The following is an 11714-nucleotide window of genomic DNA, read 5'->3' on the forward strand; positions in this document are numbered from 1 at the left end:
AAAAAAAAAAAAAAAAAAAAAAAAAACCCTGGAGAAGTTAATAGAAGAAGTGGGCATGTGTGAAGAAGGACAAACCTGAGGGGTGTCCTGGCTTTATAATAACTCACTCTTGCAGGAATTAATTCATTCTCCCTCGAGAACCAATCCAATCTCAAGAGAGCAAGAACTCAATACTAGGAGAAAAGCACCAAGCCATTCAGGAGGGATCCGCCCCATAAACCAAACGCCTCTCACTAGGCCCTGCCTCCCAATACCAATACCCAATACCCAATGGGTATTAAATTTCACTGTGAGATTTGGTGGGGACAAACAAACCATATCCAAGCCAGAGCAATGAGTAAACATGGTAATTTATTAGAAGATGACAGGGGTGTGAAAGAGGACTAGGTTTAAATAGCTGGACAAAAAAAAATTATCTCTGAGAAGGCATCATTTGGCCTAAAACTCAATGGGTAAAAATGACCCAGATATGGGAAAAGTCCACCAGATGGAGCAGGAAAAACAGCCAAAAACAGTGTATATTTAGTTCTTTTCATTTTTTCAGATTATAATTATTCTTATACAACTACATCACTATCAAGCCCATAATTTTTAAAAAATTATAGACAAAATTTTTAATTACCTTATTTTCACATCTCTGTGGAAAGACATATTCATTGTCCATATCCTTAGACTTAAAAAAAAATGAACTATGAAATAGTTAATGTCCATGTTCCACTGGAGTGAACTACTTCATCATCATTGGCTAAGAAATACTATTATACATTCTCCAAAGCTATCATTTTGCTATCTTTGGGATTCATCTCTGGTTTCACTTTTCAACTTCTTATTGTTTGAGGCTTTTAAAATCAAAGAAACATATTATTTCATACTTTTCCACATTATTGGAAAACCTCATTAATTTTGACTTGTTGAGGGATAAATGTTAAAGGTTGAGAAAAAGTGCTGAAGTGATTATTAGAAGCTCAAGATCTTGTTTGATTTCACCACTAAATAAGATAATAATTTGGGCAAGCTATTATAATTAATTGGGCCTCGGTTTATTTCTCTGTAAAATGGTGACATTGAACTAGATCAACTGATTATGAAAAAATTAATTCAATTGTCAAATGAAATCTTTCATGGAAGTCCAATGCTTTCATCAGTTATATATTTTTGTAAATGACAGAAATTAACTTAAGAAAATGGGAGTTATTATATGGATCTGAGGTAGTAATCAGAGTTTTAGAAATATGGCTGATTCTCATAAAGACTAGAAATAAGTAAAAGTATTAGTCTCTCTGTCTTCCTCTCACACACATAAATAGTATACTATTGCTCTCTGAATTTTCTCTCATCTTTATTTCTCTCTGCTCTTTGCTTCTACTTCTCTCTGCAACCACCCTTTTTGCTTTATTTATCAGCTTATAAATGTCTAAAAATACCTAACGTAAATCTCTGATATCTACCAGCCCTTGGAACAGATGTGTCATACTTCCAAGTTCCCATAATAGAGGACCTAAGTGGCCTGGCATGGGCAGTTACGCACCCATGGACCTATCATCTCTGTGGACCGTGAAATTTGTCAGAGAGGAGTTAAGAGCAGAGAGGAAATTATGGGCATCTGTACTGGTCCCAAGTTTGAATTCCACAATGGAAATCCTGAAATTTTGATTCCTCAATGGCCTATGAGGAGCCTGTATGGAACCCGAGGGCCACAAGGACCAAAGTGATTCACTGCACTAAATAATCTCTTAAGTTTCCATTTACTTTGAAACTCTCATGATTCTGGGAATAGGTGAGACATTTGAAGCCCAGAATATATAAGCAGGAATAGAATTTGATGTTTTTTTTTAAATGTTATCAGGTAGAGTCTAAAGATTGCATTACAGTTTTACCACTAACAATCTTTGTGGTTTTGGACAAATTATTTCCTATGACAATGCTGGACTTTAGGTAAGCCCCATGCTCCCAGAAAGTGACAGTTAAGAAATTGCCCTATGCGTTTTGTGTTCTGGGACATGACAAAGGACTACTTCACCTTCACATGTTACAAGACCCCTCTCCATCTTTCCTGACAACTCCCATGAGATTGGGACTCAGGAATGACTCCCCTTTCTACCCACCTCTATAAAATCCCAGGCTCCCTTTCTTTTCTCGTAAAGCTGTTTCTCATTCATGAATATTCTCATTTCAATAGCCTGAATAAAATCATATCTTCAGTTGTCCAGTACATTTTATCTTTCACTGTTTGGTTCCAGGGTTGGGAGGGATAGGCCCTCATCTTCAGATCCCCGTTTACTCCACCAAGGTAAGAAGGTCTCTTTGGTCCTTCTGTCTCCATTCTTAATGCAATCCAGGGACCTGGTGGCATGGCCCACACCTGGGCTCGTGCTCTGGAGTTGTGTCTGTTGGTAGCATGGTGAGAATTTGATTTAATTCTTATTCAGTACTTATTTGATTTCTAATCCTAGCTTCTTTCTGTTTTAATATCTGACCTTTTATTTGATGATCTCTGTAAAGGTAATAATGGTTTGTAGAGATTTTTGCCTCTGCTGGGTGAAAGATGACAGAAAATCTGATTTTTTAGTCTTGTTTGTCTATTTGGAGCCCAAACGAATTAAAAACTCAGACTCATTAGAAAGAAAACAGCTCTTTAATATGAGTTTTGTATTTCTGTGTTTGTGGTTGACCCATGAGTAAAATTTTAGAATTGAAGTTATATCACTGTGTGTACATACTGTATGTTTACATGTCTATAATTCAGAAAGCCCTTTCCCTCTCATTGTGTGAGTGTGTAAATATTTTCCTAACTCCATATGGCATTAATAAATTACACTTAAAAATGTCTTAAATTAAAGGAATTCCATTCTAATTGGCTTTGAGAATTCATTTTATATAAATTAGGAATCATATTCATTCCTAAAATTCTCAGATGTGGACAGTATGGGAAAAAAGAGATATTGCATAGAAACTAACACAGAAATATTTCAAGAATTCAAGTTATTATAATTCAGGTAAATTTTGGTAAATGAAACTAGTCTGAAATTTTTGGTTTAGTGAAAAAACTATGTCTTCTCTGGATTTTCAGTGCAAGTATAATCTACCTGACAATTTTTATTCTACTTGGGTATATTCTTCCTAAACTTACATAGGTTTACTCAACAAATAAATTAGCATTTCTTTTACTGAATGTTTAAAATTATGAAAAGTGTAAATTCATGTTTAACAAATTGAATCATTATTCTGACCAACTTTATGTAAACATAAATTTTGTTTTGTAACAGAAAAGTTTGAATATAGTCTTCAAGATCTCCGGATAACTTAAAATTTTGACTCAGTACAACCTTTCAAAGTAACATTTCCAATTTTCAATCTCCTGCTTGACTTGGCCTCACTAAGAACTAAAATCCGATGGACAGATTCTTCTTGCCTTGTATCATGTTCCTTTTCCCAGGATCTCAAGAAGCCCTGAGATACAAACCTCAAAATGTATATTACCACAGCAGACCATCCATGGGCTGGATTTCTCCCTGGACATGCCTCTACCTAGAACACAAAGGAAGTCAGACAAAATGGTGGGGTCATTCATGCCCTTCTACAAGAGCTTGGACAACATCACCAAGAACATTGACATCCTAGTTCAAGAGTGTCAAGAAATACAAAGAGCAGTGATGCATAGCCAAAAGATTTTCATCCTCTGACCTCTTGGGATCTACTGAGTTTGTTATCCTCATGGTCTAGCTTTTGGCTCTTTACTTACATACAATCTTTTATACTAATATTTCTCTTTGTCATTTTAGATATCCCTCTTTTAGATGTCTGATCTTGAAGTCCCTAAAACAGCTCACCTTTGCTCCCACCTCTCAATGGATTGTTTAACTGGTTTCATGTGAACACCAACAGCATGAACCCCTGAAAGACTATTTCTCAAACCTTGTTTCACCCCACTAAGGAAGTTTATGGTTACCTCTGAATCGTTTAGCAATGAATAATGTTAGTTTTTAAAAAGAGAGAGAGAGAGAGAGAGAGACTGACAATGCTGAACTTTACCTGACCTCTGTGCTCCTTGGAAGTAGTTAGTGATAGTTAAGAAATTGCCCTGCATTTTTATGTTTTGGGAAATTATAAAGGACTACCCTGCCCTCAAATGTAAGATCCATCTCCATCCATCCTTGGGATTCCCATACCAATTGTAGATAACTCCCTAGTTCACTTGCCTCTGTAAAACTCTAAGCCTTCTTCCTTTTCTTTGAAGTGCTCGTCATTAATGCACATTGTCCATATGACAATGGCCTGAATAAAATCATATCTTTAATTGTTTAGTGTATTCGGTCTTTCACAAACCTCTTCAAACTCCATTGTCTTCACCTATGCTTCTTAACTGTCTCATTTGCAAAAATTTGTGTTTGTTTAAGTCATAGTGGAATCTGTTTTCAATTCAATTTCTCAAACAAAATATAACTATTTTCCCCTTTATAATTAAATAACCTCTGAAGATACCTTGAATAGGCACCATGGGGAGTGGGAATCTGATTAGCCAGTATGCCCTCACTCTCTCTTCCTGTAGCTGCTATGGTGTTTCACTCATACAGTTTTAAATTGTTTTGATTCTTAGTCACATCTAGGATAATTTATAGCCTAATGGACATTAGTTAAATACCATAATCATAAGGAACACTTCTATTGAACAATAAATAATTATTTTGCAAATTCACCTGAAGATCTTCATTAAATCCATAAATTACATCCATCAATTAAAGACCCTCACATAGTATATCATAATTTTTGTAGCAATTAAAAAACAAATATTAAAACAGATAAAATATGGTGCTGAAAATAGCATATTTGGAAATAAAGACTATCCGTAACCACAATGCATTTTATGTGAAAAAAGAAAAGGAAATAATATCTTGAAATCTTCTCTTTCATCTTATCAGTTATCAACAGAACACAAAATATATAAAATCTGAAGAGGTTCTTTTAAATGTAAACCAGCAGCCCACAATGTTAGGTGTGTTCATTTTTAATACTGAAAATCTTTATTAAAATGTAATATTTATTTTAACATATTTCTGGCCCTGAAATCAGTCTTGATATAATGCCATTTTAAGGTTTATCAATAAATCCAGCTTTTTCTTACATAATTACTTTAAAATTAATCAACTAGAGTATGCTACTTGCTAAGTACTATTAAAGTTAATGCTAAAACCTTAAATATCAGCTTTAATAATTCTAAACTGATATAAATACTTTTTTCTAAAAATCATATTCCTATATCATTCAAAAATGATAAAATAGTATTAAAACCCCTAAGAGTATGTACTATGATGAAAGAGGTTTGACGCAAACACATTAAAACACATACTCACAGACTCAGATGATATTATAGATACCCAAGGTCTTTTTCAGCCATAACATTCTACAAAAATGCCATGATAAACGTGTAGAGTGAGTGTATTTATATTTAATTCTAACTTTTTAAAATAAACATAGAAATGAGTTGTGATAGCATACCTTATTTCAACTATTCTCACTGCTGCGATTACGTTAACAAGGAAAAACAAATGTGAAAGCTTCATATAGGTTGCTCTCTAAGTATATATTCCCTTAGCTTTCCCAGTCTTATTTTGCTCAGACTTACCACTTTCATTAATAGAACCAAGATTAATTCCAGTTCAATGATAGCTTTTAAATTGCAAATTCCCATTAGATAATTGTGAAAGAATGAGATGGTTTTTGTTTTTAATTTGAAACCCAGGGATAAAGTTCCTTTTCTTGCTTTCATTTTTAGTATATCACTATTAAATTTTATTTGCATTCTTTCTTCTTTAGCTTTATTTGTAATAACTCAAACTACAATCTTATTCCTAAATCCCTCCTGCACCCAAGAACAGTACTGAAGTCTTTAATGTAGACTTTCTTTCTCTCTTTCTTCCTTCCAACCTCCCTTTCTTTATCACGTTTATCTTTGTGATACTACTTGGCTTGAAGCATTTGACCAGTTTCTTACACCTTCATGAATTTAATTACTTATTTATGAAAACTGATATCTCTAGAGTTTTTCACAGAATTTACTCCAAGTTTTTGGAAAATGCCAATACCCATTTTATACAACCACAGACATTGTTGATTTCATGAGTCACCAGGCATAATTAACTCTTTGTGTTTTCTGTAGTTTCGACACAGAGAAGATGGTTAAGGTTTTGTTTCTCTGAAGATTTAGAAACCACATGCATTGGTGCCCAGTCAGTACTAGAAAGAGGTTCAACGAGAAAGATCTGGGAACATCACACCCCTGTTTCTTGTAAGTCTCCCTGCATTGGGAGATCTGCGGAAATAATAACAAGGGAGAAGCCACCTAACAGCCAGACATAAAGCTACAAGTGATAAACATAAAGATAACTGGATAGCCTAGTAAACCTGCATTGATACTATGGTACAAAAAAAAGAGTGTTGTATAAATGAACAGAAAGCTGCATTTACTACAGGTGTCTGCATAATCCGTGATAATGTGTCAAAGAAGGCAAGAGAGAGCTGAGCTTTTAAGACTATCATTATCTCATGCCTTTATAAGAAGTTCAGCCTGCTACAAGTTATTTCCTGGTCAGTTGACCCGGCTCTTTTCTGCCCATTTTATGATCAGTTTAAAATTCTCGTCATAGGACCTCTACAATCTGGTAATGATATATTTTCTATTCCAGTTCCCACTGCCTTTTAAACCTGGCATACAGTAATTACTCAATTAATATTTACTGATTTCATTAAGTATTCTTGACTGCCCCAGTATCTAGGTAATCATCAGCTCTAACTCATTGCTCACACTATCAACTTCCCTGGGAATATCTCCTTCTTCTCCTCACCTTCTGATCTCTGCCAATCCAAATTTATTCTTCAAGGTCTATTTCAACTCTTTTCTCTGCTAGAAATTTTCTCCATCTCTGTAGTCTTTATGGAGATTTCCTTCACTAAATCCTATAGCAACTTTTGTCTGCACTACTTATTTTGACTCTTAAGAAAATATTGGCTTATCTTTTTTATTTAAGTGCTTTCTAAATATTTAGTGGCTTTTTGGCTACCCCTCTTGTGTGAACTCCTTTCTTGCATTATGGGGCATTGCTGGCATTCCACTAATGAAGAGTAAAATGACAGATGTTGATTTCCTGAACAGCCGTACATCTTTAGCATTAGGCTCTGCCAATCTGAGTCACATACCTCAAATATTAGAATTGGAAGGCAGTGAGTTTAAAAAGTAGCAGTCATGCCCTTTGGCAAGGGGGAGGTAAGTAGCAGCCCACAGGCCCACAGTCCAGAGGCAGCAGGGCCAAAGTTCTAGCAACAATGTTGAGTGACCAACATTGTGGCATTGGTGGGGCAGCTGCCCTCGCTGGGCCTTAGAGCAAGAGCTGCAGTTTATTTCGTGGTGTGTGACCATGACCATTGGTCCACTGCCTGCCACCAAATGAGTTGTCTGGCCCTTCCAGAGATTCTGTTAACTACCCAATATCATTTAATGAAATAATTATTTTCTGTTTTAAGAATTCAGATTGATTTATTTCGCTTTTGACCCAGAACTGTGAATTATAAACTATCACTCACAAAGCTCTTTGAGGACTGAATTATGTCCTGTCCTTTTTCCAACCCTCCACAATATTTGGCAATTCTAGACTGAATAAAATGATTCAGACATTTCTCTAACAAAGCCTTGAAGCAAAGGTTGCAAGCTGCTTGCCCAAACATAAATCCAGTATACAGGTATGATTTGTTTGGTCTCCAGGGTTTTTGGTTTTTGTTTCGTTTTATTTTTAATTTAGCCAATGGTTTAAAATTTGACTATTTCATAATAAAAATCAGATTTCCAGCTTCTCTTAAAAATTAGCTCTCAAATCAATGATTTTACCTTCAGCACAAGAATCAAAAGGAACTTGATAGGGAATGCCCAATTTATACAGCACTCTCCAGTGGCCCAGAATCCACACTCAACCCATTTCACTCATTTTGTTACCTGCCTAAACCTGTAAATATTTTGCTGTAGTATTCCAATGTTATAGAGTTTAAAAACCAGGATATTCACTTGTCCAGAAGGCATGAAAATACCCCTTCCCTTCAGATTAGTTTGCACATTACCATTTATCACATACCTCTAACTTGGAAGAAAGGAGCAAGAAATGGCCATAATTACAAGCATAAGACCACGAGCCAGAATGTGTGTGATAGAATCTTGGCTCAATTTCCTAAGCATTCTGTTTCCCTGTTTCATCCTCTGTAACATAGGGATAATACTAGTGCCTCTCTGCCGTAGAATTGCTGTGAAAATTAAATTATATTAGCAAACAAAGCACTCAGAGCAAAGCCTCAATAAATATTACCTGTCATTATAATATCATTTATGATCTGCTATCCAAATGAAGTTTTATGACGTCTATGATTTTAATTACAAATATAAGTTGTGCTTTTAGGAACTTGCAAAGTCTTTTAAATTCTCTGTGTGTTCGTGTGTGTATATATATTTATATGTTACATATATGTATAACTGGAACTCAAGATTGAGTATTTTCATCAATTTCAAGAAAACAAATCTGTAAATTAACAAGAGTATAATTTTCATACATTATGACCTCACAAAGATTTCATAATAAATTGCCTGCCTAAGAAAATATTGTCTGTAAAAGTCCAAGGGTTCGTTTTCTTCCTTACCTTTTCCTTTTCTGAACAATAACTGGGTAATCCTATTATTGGTCTTACCCTACCTGTGTAACCCCTAACCAAACCATCAAATGGTTCTGTCCTTCAGCTGACTAGCTCTCCACAATTAAGTTAATAAAATATGCCAAAATGCCAGTGAATTAGCATTTACTGAGCACCTACTAAGTACTAAGCATGGTATATGTGCAAAGACAATCTGCAGTGTTGTAGATGACAAAATCCTTGTTCTTAAGGACACCTAGTAAAGACACGACTATAGTGAACCAAAGAAAAAAGAAGTGATTCAAACATTTCACTATTCTGATTAGACAATATTTTCCTAGAACATTCCTAAAAATGTAATAAATTTATTCTTCTTCAAGGTTAAATAGTTTTCAAACTACCTTTATGGTTTTTGGTCAATCTCCACTGAAATAATATTTGCTTATCATTAGTGAGTCCAGAAGGGGTGTTTAAAATGCAATTTTCTCCCTGGGGCCATTCTGTTCCAAATTTATTGTTACATCTTATCATGTCCTTCAAAATAGAACCTGCCTGCTGGCAGACGTGACTGATGAAATTCACCATTTCTGGGCAGTAATCATGAAATTCTTTGCACATATGATTGCTCTAACATAATATCTTCTTGGCTATAGTGTTTCAAATCTTTTTAAAAATGTCTATTTTTATTCTCGCATAATTTCTTTAAGGCTGGCAGATAGCTTTTTTGGCATATTGATTTTATGTATAAATAAGGTGACCAAAGTTAATTGATTTGCCCAGGGACACGCAGCGAATCTAGGTGGGAACAGAGATTAGAAACCTAGTTTTTTAACTTCCAGTTTAAGACATTGTATACGAAAAAGATCTCACACATACATATAGTGGTGTGTGGCTTGTGAGCTATCTCAAACACTGACAGAGTTTTAGGAAATCTCACCAATTTAATTGCTTTTGTTTTTCACTTTAGCACCTCAGAGTAGAAATTCTAACAGCTACTTCTTATCTGTAAAGTCTCAGACTTTGTTCTTTCCAAGAAAGTAGTGCCATACTAAGAACATCTAAGAGGGAAATTCACCTTTTATACATACATGATATTCTAGAATAAAATCTCCACTGATGTAAACTCGCAATAATGATTTCAATAATGCCTTTGTTAAGAAAAATCCAAATGTGTATGCTGCGTGATTTGGTTAATAGAGACTCAAGATTATTCTAGGTTCCAGTTCAGTCTGGAAGCCTAATACTGCACCTCCAAACAGATCCAATACCTTAGGGGAGCCATAGGATGAATCTACATTCTTCAGGTCTTTCAGGTGAGAATATCCCACGGTCTAGTCAGAGTTCTCAGATTTACCCTTCATGTTCTCTGCCTCAACCTAATCTTAGACTACAAACCTGGGGATAAAATAAATTTGGACAGTGTATGCAGGTAAAGGAGCAGGTAACTTCTACCTTTTCTTCCTTTTAGAATAAAATTCTAGCATTCTATGGAATCCATTCCGGGTAGTCTGACTGCAATGTGTTTTGAAAATGTGCGGTTTAGGGACCCATTTTCTAGGAACTTGATGAGATTCAATCTTAATTTAAATATCTTCAAAATGAGGATGTTGACCTAAATAAATTGAGGTCCATTTGAGCTTTAAATTCTAAATTCTGAGATCCCTCCAGACTAGCATCTATTACCGCAGAATATTAGAGGCAGTAAGGGCCTCGGAGAATATCTGGCCCAATAATTTTCAAACTGATCCAAAGAAATCCCTCACATAGCAGAGTAATTGCAGGAAGAAGGGAAGCATTAAGTTAACTGAATTCCACATCTCCCAAGGAATGGAATCTTCCCAATTATGGAATTCTTGATTTTATCAGTTTTATATAACGTGCTTCCTTGCCTTAAAATATAAAGGCTTGAAACAAGTAATCTAATCAGACACCCTACTTGCAAATGAGAAAATTAAACCCTAGAAAATTCAAGTAGGCTGCCCAAGATCGCACAGCTACATTTGACAGAATATGAACATTAGATCAAAATTGGCAATGCTTGTTTTTCTTAAAATTGTGTTTAAAGTAATTTTAACCTCCTCGAGTCAGCTCACTGAACTTACTGCATCACTGTCTAGCACTGGAAAATCTTGAGAAGGAAAGGACTGGAAAGAAGTCTGTATATTTATTAGTGTGATCTGGCTACTGAGAGAGATGAAGTGAAAGATTTATCGTTCCAAATTCTAAGAATTCATTTCAACAAAGTTTCTCAACAACTCGTTTCAATTAACTGTGTGATTTGCAAGTGATTTAACAAATACTACCAGTGTGGTTCAGAGTTTATTTATCTCCTACTATAAATGTATATTGTAAAGAAAAAACATTGGGAAACCCAAATAAAAACAAATAGCACACTACATTAAATTGGTTATTCTTTTTCTTCCAGTTTAGGAGGCCTTGTGAAGATTGTACTTGACTTTGAGGATGACAAATGTTATACCCAAAACATTTTACCACATGTCTAAGGGTCAAGAGAAAAAGTAAAATTCAAGTTTGGTGTTTTGTTTGTGAATGGAAACTATATATACTTGTTTTCCTACCAAAAAACTGTAATTTAACAATTAAAAAGAGACTTAAATCAGGAAGATTCTTAAATTTTGTTTCAAAATATTCACATACATACACACAAAGCAGGCTTTGAAATCTTTGAGGCCTTGGACACATAAAACTAATATTTTAAACAAATATCAATTGCCTTTATTGCTCTTTTCTTCTTTATAATTTTTTGCCATTAAAAATTTTTAAATAAATATTAGGACATCTGGAGCACTTTTGTTTTTATTTGAGTTCTGACAGCATACCAGAAAAAGTCTGAAAACTCATAAAATATTCCTAGACAATGTCAATATTTTAAAGACAGATTTTTTTGTCATGCTGAAATTTTATTTTTCATATTGAAAAGTAATTATAAAATCATTTGAATTCACAAATATCAGTTTCTCACAGAAAATATTTTAAAACTATTTTTTTAAATGTATGCTTATAATAATATTCAATGCTGCCAAATA

Source organism: Propithecus coquereli, unplaced genomic scaffold (assembly GCF_000956105.1).
Source record: "Propithecus coquereli isolate 6110/MARCELLA unplaced genomic scaffold, Pcoq_1.0 Scaffold105, whole genome shotgun sequence".
NCBI lineage: Eukaryota > Metazoa > Chordata > Mammalia > Primates > Indriidae > Propithecus > Propithecus coquereli.